General features: G+C 47.7%; 1 long non-coding RNA gene across 1 annotated transcript; it reads right to left on the reverse strand.

Moving 5' to 3' along the window:
- Positions 1-12,920: 12,920 nt before the first annotated feature.
- LOC144119223 (uncharacterized) lies at positions 12,921-25,050 on the reverse strand. The gene is made up of 3 exons (XR_013312303.1): positions 24,970-25,050; positions 23,616-23,790; positions 12,921-13,465 (listed from the first exon to the last, which is right to left on the reverse strand). It is a non-coding gene; the product is annotated as an uncharacterized LOC144119223 (long non-coding RNA).
- Position 25,051: the final 1 nt, after the last annotated feature.

Raw genomic sequence — 25,051 nt, forward strand, 5'->3', positions numbered from 1 at the left:
CCCCGGACACGTAGCTATAACTGTCTCGGTTGGTACCTTCGTCACGTCCTGTATTCGGCTGCATCGGTGAATGGCGCTCACGCCAGCCGAAGTTAGTTTAAGGTCTCAGGCGCGCTCCGTCGTGGGTCCACACCGCTGACTAATCGTTTAGAACACGCCAGATGAAGAGGTATAACGCGCTCACCAGGTGATTGGTGAGGATACCGGTACAGCCCAGGCGTTATAAGGTCTGGCTTAGCCCCCATTCACGGGAACAAGCGCAACCGGGATGCTGCTTACTCCGCCATGGAAGATGCAATCAAGTGACAACTCATCAGGGCTGAGACAGGACGACCAGGGGGAGCTCCCTTGGCCTGGGGACCTTGTGGCCATCAGCCTACGTTCCCGTGTTCAGTCGCCCTAGAAAACAACAAAAGAACGCAGGAAATCAATACAAAATTAAAGATCAAATGCAGCACCGCCTGGTACTTAGCCGCAACCTAACAGAGATGGCACCAGTCGTGGCAATGGCGGCAGCTTTCCGCAACATTTAAGTTGTTGCTGTGGCTGTTTGCCTCATAAAATGGCACATACCCGCAAAGTGCATTGGCCATAAGCAAGCAGTGGCGATGATAATGATCATGATGATGATGTCCTGAGGCTTAATGGCACACACCAACGGCGGCCAGGGTGCATTGGCCAGGCTGCATTCCGGATACAAGCGCACTCATGAAGAAGGAGTGGAGTATTTGGATAATTTTACGTCTTAGACTAGAATTTGTACAAAAAAAGAAAAGGAACTAAAAACACAGTAGTGAACACTCAATACAGCATAGGAATCTGCGTGATATAATTATATAATCATGAATATATTCGCACACTGGTTTCAGGGCATTCCACTTCGCGCTTGCCCCGATGGATGACTAATCGGAGCAGATAGAGGAAGCCCTAATCTAGCGAGCGGAATCTTCAAGTAAATTTTACGGAGAGAAGCGAACATCCAGAATTGACATTTCGAATAATCTTCGTCCTCCTCCTCGCTGAACCGCGGTCCAAACATGGACGATTATGCGCAGAAAAGAAAAAAGTTGCCAATAATTCCTTACCGCTGTTTGGGAGACCTGTTTAGCTTCCTATAATTCTTCGCCTTGTATTTGTTTCGCAGGTGATTTCTTGTTGTGAACGCAGAGGTTTTTTTTATTTCATGCTCGTGGGTTTTTGGAGTCGGGTTAATTAGAAGAAGCAAACAGCATCGCCTCCAGGCTGTCTCTCGTGACGCATCGACGAGCTGGCTCGATGGAGAACGTTATCAACGCCGCACCTCTGGAAGAGAGCCAGGTCTCCAGTATCAGTGATCTGGCAACCATCGCGGAGGACTATGAAGGCGCGGTAGATGAGGGCACAGTTCGGTTAACCGAGGTTCTGAAGGACCCGGGTCCAGGATGTCGGCTCAAGCGGCCTTGTGAGTGCTGCGATTGAGTCTCCGACGCAAAAATGGGAAAGAAGTTTCCGAGACTTCTTCCAGCTTACAGCCTTCCTCTCTTTGACATTGACGCTCGACTTTTTTTAATCGCTGGACATTTGGACCGGCACCGGTATTCGAATCTAGTTTCTCCTAAACATGACGCGAATGCACTCACCCTTTACCATCAATGTGCTTTAAAGAATCTACTAGAGAATACATTGCATCAGAATAAATGGCAGGGTGTTAACTCTGAAGTTTTCCTTCCTTTTTTGTATGCACACCCGTCCACGGAGACCTTTGGAGAGCCGGCCGGCTGGAGTAGCTCCAATGAGCCCGAGTCTGTCTCTGCTCCGACCCTCTCGGCGAGGAAGACTCCCCGGATCATCTCGGCGGCACCCTCGCTGCTGGCGCTGACGCGGTCTCTGCCGTCTCCCGGTCGCCTGTCGCCGCTTTCCGACGACGAGCAGCGGATGCTGCCTCCGCTCGTAGAGGTGGAAAGCAGTCGCGCCATGACTGGGATCCCTTCGCGCCAGGTGCGGCTGATGCACTCCATGAACTTGGCGCTCTGACATTACAGGCTTGCAGTGATTACGCCGAGTGTATCGCGGCAGTTTCAGGGCTCTGCCGTTTCAACGAAGGCTGCAACGTTTATCATATGCCGCCCGATACGCGAGCACCATAAGCATGCGTCGGACGAATGTGCCGGGAAGGTAAAATCTAAATATCTCTAGCATAAACCAGCACCTTCGAAGGTGAGGTAAGAAATCACAGGCAGCCTCTTCAAGAGCACGACGGAAGAATTAATTTCGGACACGATACTTTCGAACCGCTCTCTTTCCTGTATATCCGCTCAGCACGACGCAACGAGGCAGTAAGCCCACCTCTCAGATACGGTCAACAGGCACCAAATAACCAGTGCACGCACTGGGTCAGTCGCTGGGCTTGCAATTCATTCGGAATGTTAACACACACAGTTGTGCTCTTCATATACGAGAAAGTTGGGCCCCTCGTTGTGTCTTCTGTACCAAAGTGTTGCATCCCTTGAGCGTGTACTCAGCAGGCATGCGCCCACGACGTGCTCCCTTTGACGATATCTTCACCGTTGCTAACATGTGGCATACTACTGAGAAAGGCTATTCTCATTCGCTTCTCGAAGAGAAAATCGCCGCCTTGTGCAAAATCTGTTGCGCATGCGCGATACTGCAGCCTATCTTCTTTGTTTAGCACTTTATGTTGCGCTCTGTATCAGCCGGCGACGTCAGCTAATTCAAGCCGCTTTTTCTTAACCCCGCACCATCTGCTGCAACCGGCCGACAGAGGCCTTCCGAAAGATTACAGATGTGCCAAGCAGCCTTTCGATCGAAACATACTGGCGGGGTTATCCTCTGCTCCACCCAGTGTTTCGTGATGTCAAACATGTTAAGTGCCACATGGTTACTGCGCCCACCTGTCGTGAGAACCACATTTCTTTTCGTAACTCAATAGAAGTATTTCCTTCATGCTAAACGAATGAGACTTAACATCACGCTCTCCAATTGCGTTCCTTGAACAGGCTGTATTATTGCAAAACATTGCTTGCGCATGTTATGAAATATGGCGCCGCTATTCACGTGTGATCGCCGCAAGTGAATTCGGTAAAACTTGTTTTTTATAACACCGCACTTTAATTTTGCTGCACACGTGCGCCGAACCATCTGAAAGGAAGCACGGTCCCAGTCGCAAAAATCAGCACCACGAAATAATTGTAGACCCCGGCACAGGTCATATGGCTGCCATTTGCTTAATATACTATCCTCTTTGAGAAAAAAAGAGTAGGGCAATCCGGGGGTATTACCTGCACCAGACAGTTCACTCGTAACTGTTAACCCGATGAAACCAAATGTCAGAGATGAATCACACGAACGAAAATCTAAGGTTCAAATCATTACTTTGCAGCACATCCTCTACATGTGCATATCTCAGTTGGAGCACAGTGCATTGCATTAGCTGAGCAACTCCTGGCTCGATCTTTTGAGTGGCGCAATGCTCTTCGCGTGATTTTAACTCCCCCTGCCAAACAGTCCTGAGGCAGGAATAAAACATCATAACTGGAACTTCGATTGTTGGCGTAAAGCATTGCCAGCAAAGAAGCGATGCAGTCACTGGTATTGCATGACGAGTTCGAAACCCCTACGACTTTGCTTGAAATTTAACTGAGAACTTTTCACGTGACGGCGGCGTATCGGTGAGTGATACGTACGGTTAAATTCCAACCCCTAGTCCTGTCCGCCTTGTTACGATCAAGGAAACGAAACAGGTTCCTAGCACGCCGTGCAGTACCTGTACCTGGTTAATAAATGTGTCGCTTCTTTTTGTGTTTTATCTCTGGTCCAAGAAATTTTACTCGAACCTTTCAGTATTAAACTTTTCTTGGTGTATATAATTTAGCGTATTATTTTTTTGTAATCGCCTTTCCAGCCGTCAGAATTTTCTTACTTACACATGAACGCGAATAATTCTGCGACAGCCACGGCACCAATATGACTGCGTTGACAGTTGGATGCTACAGATGGTTGCGCCGAATTTATTGTGTTGAAACAAAGTACTCGTTTCAAAACATTTCTTTTCCAGTGCCCCTCTATCCTACAAAGCCGTTGCCTGCTACTTAAGAGCTGTCATGAAGCAAGAGGCTTCAGACGCCGCCTCTGGTATTGTAGGCGGCGCAAAAGAATGTCAACAGGATTAAGAAATAATGGAACAAATACTTGAGTCCAATGGGGTCCTAAATGAAGCGCCGCCGCTACGCAACGCAGGCCTCCGCCGAGCTGTATGATCTCACCGGTGCCCATCGCATCTCGGCTGAGCCTTTGCCGCCACGGCTGTCAAGGCTTGCGCGCTGCTTCCTGGTGGCGGTCGCCGTGCTGTGCATCGGGTCTGCGCTGCTAGCCCTGGTCGCATGGAGGCTGGACAGCGATCCACTAGGCAACGACCTAGTGCAGAACGTGTCCGGACTGGTGCCATGACTGGACAGGCTCGCCTCGACCGCCAAGGCAAAAGACTCGGCTGAGGCCCAAAATCTGCCATCCGCGACGGGTCAGCCGCGGTGGCTGCAGCGCGGATAGTCGGCCTTGTCTTATGGCCACCACTGTAAACGCTGTTTGATGATGTCCACGCGTTCTCGATTAGAAGAGAAAATGTTATTGATGACGTGGCTGTTCATGGACAAATTACATTGTCCTCTGCATTCAATGATTCAGGTTAGAAAGAAAACTTCATTTCTCTGCAAAGATGTCAACGACAAAAATACGATAATGAGTTACGAGAACGTCTTTAATCGGGTCATTTGAAAAGACTGGACACCATCAGCGCCGCCTACTGCCCTTTTTTCTTCCATCTCACCGTGACGCAGGCCACCCTGAAGGATAGTGGTGGGAGTTAGGCTGCCGTAGGCACCGTAGTTGTATGTAACTTTTCTTGTGTCGATTTTCGCGGTAATGAAATCTTTGATTGCTGGCAATCTTTGTGAAAGTAAACAAAGACGAAAGATACACGTTCAGTATTAGTTACATTATCACATAATAACCGCAGAAGAGTCCCGGAGCTGCCCTTAAAATAAAAAATTATTCATCGCTAAGTTATTTTCCTCTTACATGTGGTACCGACGAACGGTGAAACGAGAGGAACCTCATTCATTAGGCTGGAGTGAGAATGCTAATTACAATGAGTGTAAAATGCCCGTTACGTCACTTTCGCGGTTGTAGTATAGATGATTTCGATAATTTCTTATCATTGAGAGCCCAGAATAAAACACAATCGCAAAATTTAGAAAGGTTCTAGATTGCAAGCACGTCGAGAATAGCGTTTGCCCGGCCTGTAAATATCTAATAAATGGGCTGGACTCTCCTAAACACGAATAGTCGCTTGTACTGCCACGACCTAGGCCTTCATTAGGCGCCATTCATTTACTTTTTCTTTGATTAGGTAGAGCTGCTCTCTGTCCCATAGTTTCAATACCATTCGAGTGAAACAAATTGGTGACATCATGCTTACTTTTTATCTTGTTATTCCTTTTGGGGTGGAAAAACAATTACCGTAAACTAAGATATACCTATTGCGCTGCTGAGAAGTACCCATTTCCGCCAGTGCCGCGCCCTCGGAACCTTAAGTTTGTATAAAAACAGGTGTGAATAGTTTTGGTTGTGGGGGGTTAACGTCCTAAAGCGATCCGGGCTATGAGGGACGCCGAATATTTCGAACGCCTGGAGTTCATTAACTTGCAGTGACATCGGACAGTACACGGGCCTCTAGATTTTTACCTACCTCCATCGAAATTCGACCACCGCGGCCGTGATCGAGCCCGCTTCTTTCGGGTCAGCTGCCAAGGGCCATAACCATTCAGCCACCGCGGCGGCACAGGTGTGAATGAATGCGAAACTAGGACCTGTTTTTAGGAAACAATGCAGGCATTCAAATTACATTTTTGCTTGCCAGGAGGGGCAGATATCAGAAGGGAAAAGGAAAAAAATCAATTCCTGAAGTAGAGGTCAGAGGTAACGTTAAAGAAATTGGCCGAGTCTGTGAGTGAAGCTGCGCTGGCGCACATGCTGGTACAAAGCATGCAGGTGCCCTATAGTGGAATGGCCCGAGCAGTTCACGAGGCCGAGGTCACCACAAGCAGCTACGGGAAAGGGTAACTAAGGCAGCAAGTAGCGACCGTGATAAACTGGACGACAGCACGACAGACAATGAATCAACATCGGGAACGCCTGTGAAGAAAATGAAAAACTCTGTAGATTGTACGAACGTTCGCTTTTGATTCACTTGCCTGCCGCCCTGCTGCTCTTTCGTATAGCGATAGGATTTCATTTTGCAAGCGGTTCTTCCAGTACGGTCCAATTCGCGCTAATTTCTTCTAAACGAACGGTTGGTGCTAACAAAACAAACATATTAAAGTGAACGTCAATTCACCCGGCATTTGGGAACTGGGCACATCATCGATAAGGCTGATCGTTCGTCTATTTGAAAAATCGCACGAAAGACAACGGAAACTTTCATTGAAATGAAGGTCAAATATTGCACCTAGTTTTTACAAAGAGAAAGACCGACACGCAGTTCAGAAAATGCAGAGGGCGTTCTGTGCACTATAGCAATTTTTTAATTTCTGAAAAATTTTAGATATTCTGACAATAAGCCTTTAACTAATGGCTTCGCAAAAAAACACAACACAGTTGCAAATTGCTCAATGTGCTGGTTCAGCAAGAACATGTACCAGTACAGTTTTATTTCGAAGCTCTGTCATGCGTAGCGACAGAATGTAGCCTACGTGATAATTTTGGTATTTTGCAAAAACTATTTATAATTAGCCCTTCTATTTTACCTTATACCAGCTCCTACATTAATAGACGGATATAGATGCGCTGTATTAATTTCTGCGCACACGTAACAGGCTGTCGTTTTTAGTTGTCTTTATTGTGCCACTTTGCTTAACAAGCTTGGCTTGATAGCAAGGAATGATTCGTTCCTATTAAAAAGAGGAAAGGTAAAACGGGATCTGTTACAAAATATTTGACTGTGAAGAAAATTTTTTACCTAACCGTTCTGTGGCGCCTGGCGCGAGGCGTCGGTGGTGAAATGGACTGACATGGTGCTCCGCCGATCCGACGGCCCTTCGCCTCACAGCGATGAGGTGGAAGGCCCACACACTCCGCTACTCTAAGAGTGTGACCAATGCATGCGCTCTGGGTACTCGCATTGTGGCTGAACAGAAGGCCTGTGAAGTTGCAAGTCGAGGAAATGTAGTGATAATAAATAAAAACATTTTCTTGTGGAAACGGAGCTTTTTTCCCACTACGCACAGGACACCACCCGGCAAGTTAAACAGATGCAGATAATTTTGCCCTGTGCCTGCTCCTAATGAAGCTGACAATGTCGGAAACAAGGTAGGCGGCAAATTCAAACAAGTGGCCACAGCAATAAGTGCACTCGATAAGCTTTCATCGGAAACAGGATTACCATTGTTCTCATCCACGCTGATTTTGAAAATGGCAGCGGCACGGAATCGCTGCACTCCAGCTCGTGGGAATTTAGCTGCTGTCTTCCCGCAGTAACGGATGAGAGTTGGCATCAGAAGGGGCTCACTCAATAAGCCGGGCAGCGAGGACGCTGAACCCGCACGTGCATGGTTGATGTTCCATTGGCCGCAGCTCGAGCGTCTCTGCTGGACATATGCCGTAAAGGAACAGCGTTTTAGTGCGGTCGCATTAAGAGCCCCAATTTTATACTTCGCCGATCTTTCTATGTCCGAAGCCTCTGCAAGGTGGCCCACGTCTGCCATGGTGGGGCACCTTGCCATTGTGGTCAAGCTGCAAGCACGCTTCATTGCCAACTATGCAAAACAATTTACGGTAAAGCACTCTATGTAGGCGAGCGGGTTTCGAACCCGCAGCGGCATGAGCAGATCAGCTCCACTGGCCACTACATTAGAGCACTACGCCATCACCGCAGCCGAATATCCTGCGTGTTTAACTGCCAGTCTTGCGTAGTGCTTTGGATGCCGTTGTCTTCATGAACTTCCATCTGCAATAATCACCAGAGGCCCGCCTTGCAAGCTCATTTGCAGCTAGCAATCTCATCTTTTAAGTGAGCACCTTACACCAGAAAAATTGCTGAACACCAAGCACTGGCCTGGTAAAGCCGAACGTGCTTTTACATGTGGTCTGTGGTCGCTTGAAGCAGTCTCCCTAGCAAATACTCTGGACGGGGATTCTTCAAACATGCAAACACGTTCAACTGGCACTTGCTCACACAATTCCTCACCAGCCTGAGGGGTTCGGTAAGCAGGCTCGTCCTGTTCGGAGCCTCGAAAACTTAGTGACATTCTATTAGGTGCGACTAAGGGAGAACGGCATAAGCAGATGAACCACTATTGTGCGCCCCCAGTACAATGCGTCGATTAAGCAAGCAGAGTAAGCGAAACGATTTCTCACGCTCCCTTTGAACGGCTCGAAAAACATTTATAACCGAAGCTCAGTTAGAAATGCGCAGTGAAATGTGAACATAGCGAGAGTCCATCCCGCTACCAAAACGATGGCCTTGTGGTAAAGCATACGCATTGTATTCCGTAGCTGCTGGGTTTCATACCCTGTGCCGCCGGGTACCCACCAGTCTTCTAATTGGTACAAAGTTTCTCTGCACCTGATGCGCGGATTTTTGTGGTGAAATGCTTGGAAAAACGGTCAGCGGCATAACCGTTGCGTTGATGGGCCGATGATTGTTTCCGCTGTCAAACAACCCGAAATCCATATCGTGCATTAGAAGCACATTTGTTTGTTCGAAGACCTTTTTTCCAAACAGCTAGTTCAGCCCAGCAAAGACGAGTACCAGGCGGGGGAAATCTTGTACCATTATAAAACCGGTGTGTACCCGGCGGCACTGGCGATATAACGCAGCGCCTCCCTAATGCGAGGCGGGGGCTCTACCACAAGGCCACCACTTGTTTTTTTTCTTCTTTATTGCACAAAAATAGTGCCGAAAAACAAACTCTAAGCATGCGTGCGCTAAAAAACACCAGGCGTCGGAACAAGCCCATTGCTATGTCGTCAAGCTGCTAAGTTTCCAGAGCACCAGGGCAAGTCGCGTCTGAGGTTTCCGCTAAGCGAGGAGTTCAGCCTTAAATCCATCTACCGCTGAGAAAGCTAGGCTGTCTTTAAAGAGGCGGAACATTGAATTCAGCCGCTTTCGGCCAGCACAACGAGAGGAGGTGCGTCTAAGCTCCTGCAGTGCACTTTTGTGAGGATGCGAGGCCCCATGACGAATATGCCTTTGCGAGCACCAGCTGGGGGTTCCTTTGTTGATATAAGCTCGAAGGTGAGCATTGTTATCCAAAGTGCGTTTGATAAAAGAGGGCAGAACCCAAGCATTGCGGGCACAAAAATTTGCTACCGGTAGAGGCCTCTCGCTGCCTGTATGCGGAATCGTGAGATAAAGTGGACTGCTCGAGAAAGAAATCCACCTTTTGTTTCGTGAAGGAGTCCTGCGTACAGGACACGAGCACTTTCCTATATAGACATGAGCGCACTGCTGTCGCAGCAGTTCTATTCCGTAGCGTAGCCGGGGAAGGCTAATCACGTCGCTGTCGTTAAGTTTGGCTCATTCCAGCTGGGGGCTAATGCCTACCTATAGGTCAGCCTACTAAGCCCGTACTGTCTGCCGAGATTAAAGCTGAAGAGGTTTCGAACCTCGACGTGAATGAGCCGCCAGCTGCCCGCAGCCTGTTCAAGCCGATGAGAACTACACCCTGGCCATGAGAGTAGAGTGGTTTATGGGGGTTTAACGTCCCAAAGCGACTCAGGCTATGAGGAACGCCGTAGTGAAGGGCTGCGAAAATTTAGACCACGTGGGGTTCTTTTACGTGCACTGACATCGCATATCACACGGGCCTCTAGAACTTCTACTCCATCGAAATTCGACCGCCGCGGCCGGGACCGAACCCGCATCTTTAGGGCCGGCAGCCGAGCGCCATAACCACTCAGCCACCGCGGCGGCCCCATGAGAATAGAGCTTTACCTAGAAAAAACCTACAGGGCGCTAGGAGTGCGTAACGTGAATGTTTTAGCGTTAGCTGCGGTGTGAAAGCAAAATAATTTTTTCAAATATAATTTTTAAGCGCGACTGCTCGCTGACTCTTCTTTCCTCAAGATTTCCTTATCCTGGGCGCAATCATCGTCACCTCTGCGGCATATGATTACTTCTCACAGGAGAGGAAACTGGCCCTGTGAGTTCCTGCAATCGGGCGGAAGTTGTTCCACCGAATTCATTCATGGCGGCGGCGGTATCAAGTGCGCTTCCGAGGCCCGTACGCTTCGCATTCCCTGGTGCCTCGCGTAATGTTCTGGCCGACTGTCCGGTGCCTGCACACCGACACCCTCGCCAGGCATGTAGCGTCCGCTGCTGGCTGAGCTGTTCGCGCACGCACACATACATGCACGGCACTCGTTTTGGTCGTACTCGAAGGCAGCCTTGCGCGTACGGCGAGACAACGTGCGCCTTTCGGACGATGGTCTGGCCGGCGTTAACAGCGAGGGCGCGAAACAAAGCAAGGAGCTATGAAGACCTCATAGTCTAAAGCACGTATCTGTCTTATCTGCCTTAAGACAATATCATAGAGTCATGAGGGAGCGCCAAGAAGCCAATGCTGCCAGCGATAAGCAGGAGGTAAAGAAACCTGATAGAAAGATTCGAGCAGTCTCTAACCTGCGATAACATCGCATGGTACTTGCATAGGCTCTATCCTCTTGTGGGTTGTTTTGCAGCGGTCTTTATAAAAGCGAGGATATTTTAATCCTCATTCTGTATGATACCAAACTGGTGCGCAATTGATTGATGAGCCCTTGGTAAAATTTCTGGTTGTACTGCGAAGCTTACAGCTGATATTATGTACCGGTACTGTGTATCTGTTGGTAGGGCAAAATTCAATTTCAGCCAAATGATTGTTTATTTCAGGGACGGGACGTGTGTGACCACAAACACCAAACCGGAGTGCACGACCCTTAGCGGAGGAGTACTCAGCCTCGCCTTCCCTCGAGCACTGCTTGTTGTGTGGGTGTTTTTTATATGCATACATATTTGATGCCACCTTCTGCAGACATTCTCAATGATTTCAATGCATAGAACATCGTGTCACTATATTAGATTCTCAGTTGAAAAAAATACTGACGGCAGCCGTCACGTCTAAGGAATAGGGAACTGAAGCTGCTGTGTTGCCATCCGCGCTGGTTCCAATTCACCTCGGGAGTGAACTGTGTTCTTTTCTGGATATCATTCGCACGGACAGTTTCTGGAAGTTTCTAATAAGTTCGCCTTCTTGAGCTTCAGGTTCGCAGTGGTTTCTAGACACTGTGTGCTTCAAGTGGCCGAGAACTGCCGCTAAATGCATTGCATACTTTATGCACAGTACAGCCTGTTGACAGCCTTTCTGAACACAAGTTGGCTTTGTTTACAAGGTTTAGCGTACCAAAGCAACTCGGGTTGCGAGGGACGCTCCAGTGGAGGGCCCCGAATAATTTCGTACACCTGGGGTTCATAAACGTGCACTGGCATCGCTCATTGCACGAAAACTGCATTTCGTCTCCACTGAAATGAGTCTACCGCGGCCAGGATGAAACCCACGTCTTTCGGGTCATCAAAAACAACCGCTCAGCCGACGCGGCGGCTTTTCCTGCACACAAGTCAAAGTCATCGTCAATTCCGTAGACATCACATGCACGCCTCCGACAATATACAGGCAGTGAACCAATCGTTGGCCCACCATTCTGACTGGCGAGGGAATGCTGCATGTCGTCGTCTTCTTCTTCTGCACCCCATGTATATGGCACATACACACACGGGGGGGAGTGGCCAAGGTGTAGTTGAATAAACAAACAAGTTTCCATGGAAGATGACAAAATTCTGGCACCAATCGTCAAGTCGTCTTCTTCTTCTTCTTTTTCGTCTTCTTAAGGCATGGCACCATACCCTCATGGGGGGATTGGCCAAGGTGCAGTGGCGTAAGCTTCTTCTTCTTCTCCTTAGTAAGCATGGCACATACTCACGCAGGGAAATCGGCCAAGGTTCAGTAGATATTCCCAACGGGGTATTTGCGTCTGCTCTCGGCGCTGCTTCTTTTTTGTTCAGCCGCTCCTTTATGTAGCGATTCGTCCAAAGAATAAATTTAGGTTTTAGTTTCTTGGCCTAGTCCTCTTATGCTTTGGTGTGGCCCAAACTGTGCGTCGGTTGTACTTTACCTCATTCCTTGCATCCTGTCACAGCGCGGTGGCTGGCGCACCGTCTACGCCGAAGCTGCTCTCACAATACCGAGCCGACATCCTGAAATTTTGATAAACGCATTTCACGCAGAGCGCGGCGCACAGACAATCGCTCCCTGAAAACTACAGTTTCATACCAGCAAGAGCACAGAAGCACCGCTCTAAATGCGTCCGTTACAAAACGCAACAAGGGATACTAATAAACACTGGGGCTAAGACAAGCGTCTGACCTACTCCTCTGCTCCCGCTTAAAGGGGAAGAAAATGGAAATTTTACATTATTGAGTCTAGTCGCCGTGCAGGGGGGAAATACTCCTCTCGAAGAGCGCACTCCAGAGATAACAGGTCCCAAACAGCTTGACTGCGGCGGCTTTAATTCAGCCGTCAGCAAGTCGTTTGAGGAAATGTTTCCGCCGGAGTGCTGCAAAATTTTTTTCACAAAGATTGTACGGGAAACTTAGAATCAATTTGCACCAAATGTTTATTAGCACAACTGAAACGCAATCATAAATCTACAAGGAAACATCTATGTAGCAATTAAATATCCTCGCAGCGCACAGTCGAGGATTCTATGCATTGGCGATTGTACAGCATCGTAGAATAGATTGCCAGCATCGTTTCTGAACCGGACACGGAGCTGGCGTCTCCTTTACAAACGGCGCCTCTTTTTATGAATATTCTAGACATGGGGTGAAAGTTGAGCGGCTCACAAATTCACCGCATTAATGTTGTCCGCTAAATTAGGACTACTGGCGCTTTTACAGAGGGGACGATATCGGACTTTAAACGTACTTCCAAAGTTCCTAATGATGCTTACTTCCTGTACTTCATGCCTCCCCGCTGCCTCTCTAGCATATGTTTTTGAGTTTAAGAAATCCGCCGCAGTAGTGTTGCTTTCGCTACTCAATTAGCCTCACTACGAACATAATGCGCAGCCTTCTCTCGCCAGCCAGCCGTCCTGTAACCAGCGAAAATACCACAACAGCTCTGTACATTGCTTCAAAAGCACCATCGAGGGCTATAATTCGAAAACGTTTTCAGCGCAGCCCTCGCTGAGTAACTGGGGTGTTCTGCTCCGGAGAAGAGACGACCACGGAGCCATCTTGAGGTCGGCTTGTGGTTCCATCAGCTTCTAATTCTGTCCGTCGTGCCTGGTTGCGACCAAGATGGCTCTCAGCTTCCGATACAGGCGTGGAACGTGCGTCGGCCGTCACTGTGTCCTTTCCACTAGGTTGCGAATCCTGCACCGTTTGAAGAATGGCAGTGACTGAGATACAGTATTCCAGCAGCCTTCTTCATGCGCCTTTAATGCAGCCTTCTTTTTAAAAGTAGTCACGCTTCCTGCAGCTCCAAGCACCGCCAGTGCTTTGACCCTGCTGGTGGAAGCCGCTCTTCACATGTTGTTCCTTTCAAATTTTGCAACCACAACAGCACAGGCAGCTTTTGCCGAGCAGACTGGCACTGACCGAACACCCCGCTTAAGTCAGGTGGACAACAGATATGCAAATAATGTGAACCAGAAATTTCAATTCGTCCAGAATGCACTTGTGTGGTCATGCGTTCATACAGACTTGACAGAGGTCGTCTAAAGCCGGCGGTTTAGATATAGCCGTGGATCAATCTTGCCCAAGGCGGCCGATTACACCAAACGTCCTTTGGCAAATATTTAAAAATCCGACCCATTTTCCATCATTAACAAATGCGCGTAATTAATATAGTCACCAGTGTTAGTAAAATGTGCAAAATGAAGCTGCTACAGACAGCTAAACCCCAATCCAGACACGATGGCAATACTGTTTGAAGCTAGAACAAAGAGTTTTGACGCAAAAACTTGGGGGTTTTCTTAACCTTGCTCTAAACAAAAAAAAACGTGATAGCATTTAAGTTGCTTATGGTGTCTACATGCATTTTAATGTCTTCTTGCGGTTTTCCCGCCAAACCTCCGGTCGAAGATGGTTCCACTGCCTCCATTCAGTACGCATAAATCACCGCCTTCTAGAACATTCAAGTACCTTCCGTTGGACAATCATATCAGGTTATACTATTCGACCCACTAATAATCTTAGTGCACGCGCAGAAACCCACTAATCCATTTTAGTCTACTGTCTTCGGTGGGCAAACTTCCATAATTATGGATGTCTGGAATTTGCGGAATAGGCTAACCTCCAAATTTCTGGGGTCTTCAGATTTTCGAAATTCGCGGTGCTTTATAATAGCTACACCGGTGTTCACATCGTGCTGGCGACGTCGCGACCCTCTAAATAAAATTCTTAGCGCGGAGAAAGTCTTCGTACCACTACTGGCGCAGTGGTTCAGTGTATAAGGGATGTGCCACTACCCCGGCAGGTGGATGTTGCAAACAGAGCCACCTGTTCGGCTCCTTAGACCCAGGCGGCTCATCCAGATCTGCTGCAAATCTCACATGCAGCGCCACGCATGAGAGGTGGCAGCTTCATTGAATTTCTTTATTTTATTTATGCTCACATCCCGGTGGCAAGGTTGCCACGTGCTATGGTGGCCAGGTTATGATGATCTCACAAGGTGTTTTGACCTGTCTAACGACCACGGAATTAGGCCTGATTGGAGATCACTGGGAAATGGCTTTTTCTTCAGTGAAGACAACAAGCGTGACGATGAAAGAAGATACGCCAGTGTTCTTACCAGAAAAAGAAGCTCATCGAAACCAATCAGTGGCTACTCCTCTTGCCCAGACTATCATGCTAAAATGTCGGCGTGAGAGGTATACCTCCGGCTTTTTTCGCCAAATGGGGCCGACAGGGAGACAGCACTGCGTAAATTGCAACTAGGTATCCAAAACCACTTTCGTAGTGGCTCTAGAATTATCTACAGTTAAAAATGTGCACACATCTGAAAATACGTCAGGTATAGCGTCTGTCGTTCCTTAGAACCTGTAGGTTATTTTATTACCTTCTCTCCACCAACAATTAGCTAGAAAAAAGGCCCCCTCACATGTGTCCAACCTTAAGCAAAAATCAATTTATTCTATAGCTTGCGAGCATGAACATTATATATAACTCAGAACCACTTCGTGGTAATGTTATGTCAATTCAATGGAAAGGTTTGTCATGCGCACATATCTGTATTAAATTCAACACTGCTGATACCACGTTCGCTTTTCCTCGAGAACTCAAAAATTCGTTTAAATGAAATATTAGTTTCTCGCAGCCAGCGAACACAGAAATTACTTCAGCACCCTCCTTGTCCTCACGCCTTCAGACATACCCTTCTTCTTCCGGGGCTCAAAAACACAACCAAAATTTATGCTAAAAATTGTGGAGACCTACCTGCTTTGTCGCCGTCAATACTGTTTTAGAATCAGCTAAATCTGTCAAGGGCTGCTGGTGCAGCGCGGATTCCTTGGCCTTCTGCACACATGGCAGAAAATATAAAATTGTACTCGCTTAGTCTGTTTTGTCCCGCGGTGGCCGCGTTTCGATGGAGGCTAAACGCAAAATACGCCCATGTGCTGTGCGATGCCAGTGCACCTTAAAGATCCCCAGGTGTCCAGAGACCTCCACTACGGCACCTTTCTTCCTTTCTTCTTTCACTCCCTTGTTTATCCCTTCCCTTACGGCGCTGTTCAGGTGTCCAACAATATATGAGACAGATGCTGCGCCATTTCCTTTCTCCAAAAAACCAATTATTATTTTTATCATTATTTATTTTCGTTCTGTACCATGTAAATATTTACTGCGAAATGTAGCAGCTGAAGGGTGGCGGTTGCATCGAATGTATTTTATTAAGGCCCAAAACGTTCACCTGAGAAACAATGGGCGCTGGATTCCCGTACATGTGCAGTTCAATTGGGGAGGGGTGACTGGGCACGGGTTTCAACTGGAAGAGTTTCGATTTAGCTAGAAAGAAAATGAGGCGTGTGTTTGTAAATTTGAGATATGGATGTATATGGCAAATTGAAGGATATCCCGGGCTGTTCCAAGGGCTCCTCCCGTTGTCCTTAGAGTTATATCATCTGCGTATATGGCTGAGTGGAGCCCTGGAATAGCAGAGCAGCAAAGGTCTTTGGCAGTGGCGCTAGGAAAATGTCGAAAATTAACGGTGATTGGACCTCCCTTGCGGGATTCCCCGATTAGGCAGCGGGAAAGACTGTTAAGGGATATCCCCAAGGTGGAGTTCTGCCGTGCATCTCTGAAGGAAGGCCCGAACATATTACCACATGCGGGTCCCAAAACTCGTAGTGGCCAATGTCGTCAGTATATGATCATGACTGATTATGTCGAAACCCTTCTGAATATCCAGGGCCAGTATGGCTCGCGTAGCGATATGTACGGCGCTTAGTCTAAAAGAGTGACTCTTTAAGGGTGAGAAGTACGTCTTGCGCTGAGATGTTCGGGCGGAAGCCAAATTTAACGTTGAAATCTTCAGCTCTTGCAAAGGCAGACCAAACAAGTCGCTACACTAATCAGGCCTGCGGCAGCACGCAATCGTAGGCTGCCTGAACGCGAGACTCGCCATATGATTAATACATTAATCATCAGCCGCATTACATGCCACCTCCCATACCACATACACACTCAGCGTCAAACGCAACAGGCAGGCATCCTAATACGCACGGGTGCCACTTCCGCCTTACGTTTTCCGCGGACGGTTAGCACGAAACGTCTTCTAGCCACTGGTACCCACAATACCGTGGTCGAAATAATAGAGGCTTAACGCACCAACCAATTAGTCCGCCTGAGTCGCACGGAAAGAGGACAAAGCCTGCTGCGACAGCTCTGCCTCAATCCAACAATTCTCACGCCAACAAGTCTTACACCTTACACGATTTCTCTGCGCACGCAGGATCACATATGCCAGAAGCCCCTACACCGCAATATGAGCCCTAGTCTCCATCAAAGTAGGCGGCAGGCTCGAGCAAGCTATTACTTAAAAACGTATAGCAACCGCTCCAATATCCTTTTTGTCGACGCGGCAGAAAATAGTAAAATAGGAATTTTCACGGCAGTCGCAGCCTATGAAGACGGCACAGGGGGGGCCGCCGCCACTATCCGAACTAATTCGCCTGCACAGGCGGTAGGAGTAGCCATCGTAATTGTGCTTGCCCACTCCACCGTTGACCAAAACATAACAGAAGTTTGCACAGATTACCAGGCCGCATACCGCCACTACCTAAAGAGCGTGGCGACGCCGGCCACACATCATTATCTTGCCACAGCCTACTCTCTCTACCAAACAGTTAATCTGTCGTGGATCCCTGTGCATGCCTTGATCCCCGGTAAAGAGCGCGTTTGTGCGTATGCGAGAGAACTCTCCTCCCGGAGCCCAGGCGATCACGCACCCAACCCTGCGCAAGAGGCCACATCGGTCCTTTCTACATATCATCAAATCACCACATTCTACAAAATCAGCCGCATGACTGCCACCACCCCACAATACTTGGTCGCTCTTATCCAGCGCCACATGCCGAAAATACAGACGGGCTGCTTTATTTAACACTACCATGCCTCATGCTTTCACCCCAGCTTCCCTCCTCACTCTAACACCTGTACCAGGCCCAGATCCACACTTTTCCACTACCTTTGGGAATGTCCTTCCCCACAGGCAATACCCCCTCTCCTATTCCTCTCATTCTTCCTGGAAGCCTGCTTTACGCACCGCTCAGCCCGTAGGCCAGAAATGGCTGGTGGATCGGGCTTTATGCGAAGCACAAGCCCGTGGACTCCTGGTACAGTAGGGAATGACGGAGGAAGATTTCGTTTTTCTAGCGATAGCTACATTACAGTAGCATTCCGAGCCTTCAGCGCGGCGGCACTGGCACCCTGTGGCGGCGCAGCCACCCTGCGGCTGCGTCACCACGCTCTCACGTGCTTGGTCGCGTGGTGCGGAGCAGCTGCTGGCGGCGCGGCACCGTGGTGATCACGTGGTTCGTCACGTGGTTGATCACGTGACCAAGATCCACTCAGCCAACTGTAGATATTGCGTCACTCCAGGTTTAACCAAAGCTATACCATCGCCAATTTTTTTTCGTGTAATAAAAGTTGTCCCAGCCATCCATGCAGCAGCTGCATAAGTAAAAACCGTACCAGGCGACTTCAGCTGACACACGAAAGAAAACGTAACAATATAGTGCCTGTATGCATCTACAGAACACGACTGAGCTGAACATCTTATTCGAGAATTTGTGGAGAGCCGAGAATTTCAATTCAATAAATGCAGCTGGTTTTCTAGCAGAGAGATACTCGAGCTAACTCATTTCACAACCGTGCGCATAACAAATGTTTCCACAGTTTCGATAATGGCTAAGAGACTCTTTTCCCCCTGCATTGTGTATTCACCATCTGTTTGCAATCACTGATCTGTCTTGCGAGATGCTTACACCAAGAGCCACCTCATCTCTGTCCCTAAGTTCGAACAGCCACATTCAATTCCTACAGCCCAACTTCATCATCCTTTCTAGTGGGTTTCTGTCGAAGACATCAGCACGATTACAATTTGCAATGATTGATCCGGATTTACGCTGACGTAATCCTTCGAACTAATTAAAAGCGTTGACGTGAAGGCTCATGATGATAAATACTTTGCTATCCTTTCGGGCATAATTATAGCCGAAAGATGGCCGTAATATTTGTTGTTTGGGTGTGCACAATGTGTTTCTGAGCATTTATTTTTACGCCTTCTGATCCAGCAGAAATCTAAATCCGCTGGTATGGTTCATTTTGCCGTGGGAAACATGACGGCAATGACTATCTGCAACAAAACGATTTCTCAGCACGAAAAAATTTCCTTGGGGCAATGACTACTGCAGAAATTTGGCGGAACATCCGATACAATTTTGTGACATGCCAATAACGACAGCTTTAATTCTCCATTCAAAAAGCATACAAAATAGCCATCATTTTAAGGTACGATTTTCGGCACTTCCGGTCGCGGCGGTGGCGCAGGTGCCATCATATACGACTGAGAGCACTTCGCTGGCGGTGAATATGATTCCCTTTTGATGTCAACAGTCACTGCGCACACTTATCATCAGAAAGCATATATCACTCCAGGCGACAACCCTGTCCTTGAAAGATGAACACGGCCGTGTAACGCAGTCTATTATGCGCATGGGTTGCTTGGAACGTCATGCCCCACACATAAAAACGGCGGGGCGGAGAGTGAGTGAAACGATTAGCACTATTCTGGTGGATAAGCCATGAGCAAGAACTTGCAATATTTGTGGATTTGTGCTATGTAAAATAAGTAAATAAAAATAAATTTCCTCGACTGAAATACAAACCCGTGGCGTCGCGAACAAACAGCTTCGCTAGCCACTGCTTGAGAGCACTATGCTATGGCCGCAGCCAATTACGCTTCGTGTTAACCTGCAACGCACCCTCGCTCTGTGCATTTCATATTATCATGTTCTTTATCTAATACTACTACAAAACTAATATTCACGCTTTGACTATGTGGCGGTAGTGCCAGGGATTTGTACTGAATGCGTTGGTGTGAACAAGGCTGTGACAGAAACAAAGCATTAGAGCAATACCCGTTCGCGCTGTCAACATGTCTGCAGGAATGCGGCAGTGGAGCATAAGTTGCCGGCATACATTGACGATGAAAAATTCAAGACGCGCATAGCTGGCTCCCTGGGTCAGTGGAGACCTCAATTGCGTTTTCAAGTACATCGCGGTTGAGCCCACCTCCAAAGAACTGTGCCTTCGCAAAATGTTTCAGGCTTATCAGTGCTAAACCACCAGCCATTTTTATTACTGGCGCCACTTCCGAATTTTGAAGACTACTCCTGGTGAGCCACACCGGGGCTTGTTTGGGCGTGACACCTGGAAAAGCCTACGTGGGCGACGTGTATTGTTGGAAAAGGCAGACAGAAGCTCAATGTCAGGTTTTCGGGTCACCTGGATCCCTCATGAAAAAAAAATCTGTGTAGAAAGAAGGTGTCAAAGAATGAGGTATCGCCATTGGTTGGTGCAAGTGAAAGCAGGGATCAAGTACATCTCAACCATACCGAGCGCAGGCTTCGCGGAAATAACCGCGACGGACACATACTCGTACATTACTGAGGGTTAAAAAACCGCCTAACCAGCAGCTAACTTTCCAAACCAATTTCTGCCTGCCAGGTTGCTGATTGTTGCAAGCATTAAAAACCCTCTCTGTCTCTAACTGAGGTTGCTGTCACTACAGAGCAAAGTCTGCTTGGTTTATGGTTTATGGGGGTTTAAGTCTCAAAGTGACTCAGGCTATGAGGGTTGCCGTGGTGAAGGGCTCCGAAAATATCGAGAACCAGGAGTTCATTCACGTGCGCTGACATTGCGCAGTACATAGGCGTCTATAATTTTGCCTCCATCGAAATTAAACCGCCGCGACCGGTATCAAACACGTATCTTTCGGGTCAGCAGCCTAGCGCCATAACTACTGATCCGCCGCGGCGGCAGCATCAGGGTGTGCGTTATGAACTAATATAGGTGTGCCAAAATTGTACAAGCCCTTAAAAACACTACTCCAGTTGCTAGTATGAAGTTAATATAATCCGTTATACTAACGTTCACTGTTCCTTTTAATTCCTTGGATACTTGCAGAGGAAGGGTAGAGCTGGGCAAGATTATTTGCCTGCGTTCCGCCATTTTATGGGATCGTGTGGTGCCTACATTGTGCTGTGCACAATGTAGGCATCATTCGCAAGCTTCATGTACAATCTGTCAATCGATGCACACCGCTTTATTGTAGCTGCATTAGCAACTGCGCAAAAGGGTGTAATTCAGGTGATGGAGTCACAAGTTTCTTTGATATGACCAAGCTCACAGAGTAATTGTGAAGAAACTTATTCGCGGAACACAGTTTCTTGGGGCATACATACACATAGAATGGATGTTTATCTAGTAACGTATCTCTAAATCTGCGTAAATAGAATCGAATTTGAAGGCAGCCTTTTAAGTGTAGCAAAATTTGGCTATTTTGGGCATGAGTATCTGAGAATCAGGGTGCGTAGTATCAATGTTGTCGCCAATCGGGGCGGGCAATATACTAGTTCAGTGGGTGAAGGTTAATCAACAATAAATCATTTACTCGTTTTTAATTGCCGTTTCAATTTGAAGATTTCTTTATTACTGCCTCACTATCTTCAAATTGGAAAGGCAATTAAAAACTTCAGAGGGCACTCAACCCGGCCCATTACCACAGACTCTACCCAGGAACATACCCGACAAATATATGCAAAGTCTGCCACACTGCTATAGCAACTTTACCCCATATGCTCTGGGAGTGTAGCGAAAACCCGGACGGTGCTAACTCCGGAACTCTCCCGCCGCGGTGGGCCGCTGCCTTGCGCAGCCCCAGCCTCGGTGATCAACTCTGGACCATTCAGCAGGCACGCGAGGCGACGGTGAGGCAACACCTCAATGTCCCCACGTGGGAGACCTAAGGCCCCGTCGGCGAAAGCTCTGCAGGACTTTTAAATACAGTTGTTACCAACCAACCAACTTAAGACTGCTTACGTGCTATCAAGGCTAAGACATCAGTGTGTAAGCGTTCGACCTTGTCGGAGTTTGCGCACTGAGAAATCAAACGAGGACGTGCCTCAGAATGCTGCGTCTGCAAACGCTGAATGCACGAAGGCCCGACTGAAACACTCGAACACGCGCTTCGTATAACTTTCGTGAGCTAGCCTTAAACCTGAGAAATCACGTGGCACCCCCCGCAAGTGTGTACCACGAACGGTTGAGTCCAATTTTAATACGAAGGTTGGTTTTTGAGGAAACAAAATGGTGCAGTAACTGTCTGACATCTAGGTAGACACCTAACACGCCTGAGAAGAGGTAAAGAAACTTGGAAGGCATAAGTTTTAAGATGCATATTTTGTCGGTTCGAATTCCTCGCACAAACTTGACAGCAGCTTTACTTACACATGTGCGCTATATACAATAAGAAATCGTTTAACACCACCCAAAGTACTGTACGACAAGCGGTTGCTCAAATTTGGTAGCAATGTACTAGGGAAATCCGATGCTGCATGAAGATCAGTCGGTAGGGAATATACAAGAAAAATGATCATGCAAATTACTGTTTTAATTGGCGCTGCTTGGCTTGATGTGTGCGCCGTAGAGCCGCTTGATGATATCGCCCTGGTTTGCTTGCCATCTTTGGGACTTTCTCTGCCATCCGAGAGTACACAAACTAAACACGACGCCGGTTTTTCTCGCAATATGGCTAGTAAGGCTAAACGGCTTAACACGAACGAATGTAAATAAATTGATTAAACCTCGCACAAAGCACTTGTATGTTGTCAGTCTCAAGGGGTAAAAACATGCTGTGCACCCTGATACTCAGCAGATACTCATGCCAAAAATAACCAAAATCTCTTTTATTTAAAAGGCTGCTGATTAAATTTTGATCCATAACAGCGTGACAGACGGGACAGAGAAGACAGGACAAAACACAGTGCGCTGACTCAGAACTAAAACGTTTATTGGCCGCCAGTCAGTATAAATACTTTCCTGGTGGCCGGGAAGGATACAAGCACGCTTGACTCGAGTAACATTCAAAATCACCAGTACATCAGGCACGTGTCAACAGGTAAGAGTCATACGTCGGAAATATCACCGCTGCAGCAGGCACAAGTTTGCGTTCACAAGTTAGCATTCACAATCAAGGTAACTGTTTTCCTTATCTGACAGTGCTACAGAGGGAGTACTGATACATTGGTCAGGGATCCTAGCTATCAGGCGGGCTGCTATTATTTCCCTAGGTGGCGAGTCGCAGTTCTTTGCTATCACAGAGCATTTATTGTAGAGTGGAATACAGGCTTTTAAGTCGTCATCGTCTTCTTCGACTTCGTGATCTTTGCAGTGCCTGCAATGTTTTGCTACGTGGCCTGTGTGGCGACACGAGAGGCATTATATACTGACTGGCGGCCAATAAAAGTTTTATTTGTGAGTCAGGGCTCTGTTCTGTGTCCTCTCTTCTCTGTCCCGTCTGTCGCGCTGTTATGGATCATCGTAAGCACCAACTCGCCCAACAAATTGTATTGTCTGCTGATAAAATACAATTCAACGAACTCACGTGTTCAGGCCATATAATAGGAGATAAATATATAACTATAAGTAGGTCGCGCGAAACTTTCCTAAGTGAAGTAGTTTCTTCAGACCTGTTCTCAGATATATGTCAAATCAACGACTCTACTGACCTCATTTTCTGCAATAGCATCTCTTGTGCAGTTGGTAAGTCATGTACGCTACAGCGGTGCGCGTCCGTTGACAGAGTATATATTAAGCTTTGAAATGAAGCCTGCATTGTGCGCTTTGAACAAGAAAAACGCACAAAATGCTCACGCGAACGTTGCCCAAAATAAAGAATTTCTACTGCCGGAATGAACTCCCACCTTAACATGCAAGGAATTGACATGAAACAACTTACGGAGTTCGTTCCAAAGGCGAAGCACGCGGCGGCTCCTATGAGCAGTGCGAGCACGATGGAGAATGCAATGGCGTTTTTCCCCTCGAACCGCTGCTTCCAGAGGGCGAAGTGGACGTCTTAGTATTCGCCTTCAGGGCGCCTTGGCGGACTGTCCAATCTCAGCACGTACACAGGGCTGCGAGAGGGCGAACGCAACTGAATTTGAATGCGGTGCATTCGACCGCAAATAGTTCTTCGTTTCGATTTCACGCATGAAAAAGCTACAAAATTTTTTCCAGAAACTGTCGCACATTTGGCGACTGTTAAAGCTGCCTGTGCCACATGGCATATGCAGCACTCTCAGAACTGCAGATACGTGGCTAATGCCAGATGCTTTTCAAACCACAGCCCCTCCCTACGCTGCAAGAAGTGCAAAATAACTGCTTCAAGATCAAACACTAGCTGCGGCAATCTCGACAGGAACCCTCGCATGTTTAGCGTAGGCAGCCTGTGAACTTGAAATAAGTACGGCTTATCGCCTTTAATTCATCACGCAAACGATATGCCTAACAGAACACCAGCACAAGAATGGAGAAACACAGGTTTGGTGATGCTGCAACAGTTCGGCCACGACGGCCGCGTATCACTGGTGGCAATGTTCAAAAGACGCCCTTGGGCAGTGCGGTGTCCCTGCAACGTTGAACAACCCCAGGTGGTAGAAATGATTCCAGAGCGCTCCACTGCGACGCCCCTGTGTACTGTCGTTCTCGCCCCCCCTCCCTCGTCAGTTCTTTGTGAACTCTTCAACAAGATGCAGCATTAACACACAAAAAAGAGAAGACGACAAGCACAAGCGCCATGTAGCGCCTTGTTTAAGAGTTCATAGGCAGAACCAATTAGCCTTGAAACATACGCTAATGAAGTACAGCCTTCTGTCAAAAATATATAGCCCAAGTGGTTTGCTTCCAACTCATGAAGTGAGGTTCTCAAGCACATCTGGCAGTCCTGGTTCGGGAGGGTCGAGTACGCCAGCTGCCGCCAGTGATGGTGCAAAACGAGCCGTGCTCTAAGGCTCACGCATGAACTGCTTGTGCTGCATATTTTTGACAATTACTATACATCCCTTCCGTTGTGGCGCAAATAGCTTTCTACCGAGGCAAAATAATTACTATGCCTTTCCTTTTCTTATAATTTGTTTATTATTAAATATACACTATTTTAAGACTGAGTATTCATGGCGGAAGGTTCTATACGCCGTTTTCTCGACACAAAAAGATGTCTCTATCTGAGGCATTCTCTTCATTTGTACGCGATTTCCCGTTTTCTCCCCGGTGCGCTAAAAACAACATGGATCAATACCTCGAGCAGTGCCCACCTTTGGCTCCTCGGCCGCTTGCGCTCATTGCGAATCCACTGGCGAGCAAAATTCATTGTTTGGCTGCTGGGCTCCGCTGCAG

This window comes from Amblyomma americanum, chromosome 2 (genome assembly GCF_052857255.1).
Source record: "Amblyomma americanum isolate KBUSLIRL-KWMA chromosome 2, ASM5285725v1, whole genome shotgun sequence".
NCBI lineage: Eukaryota > Metazoa > Arthropoda > Arachnida > Ixodida > Ixodidae > Amblyomma > Amblyomma americanum.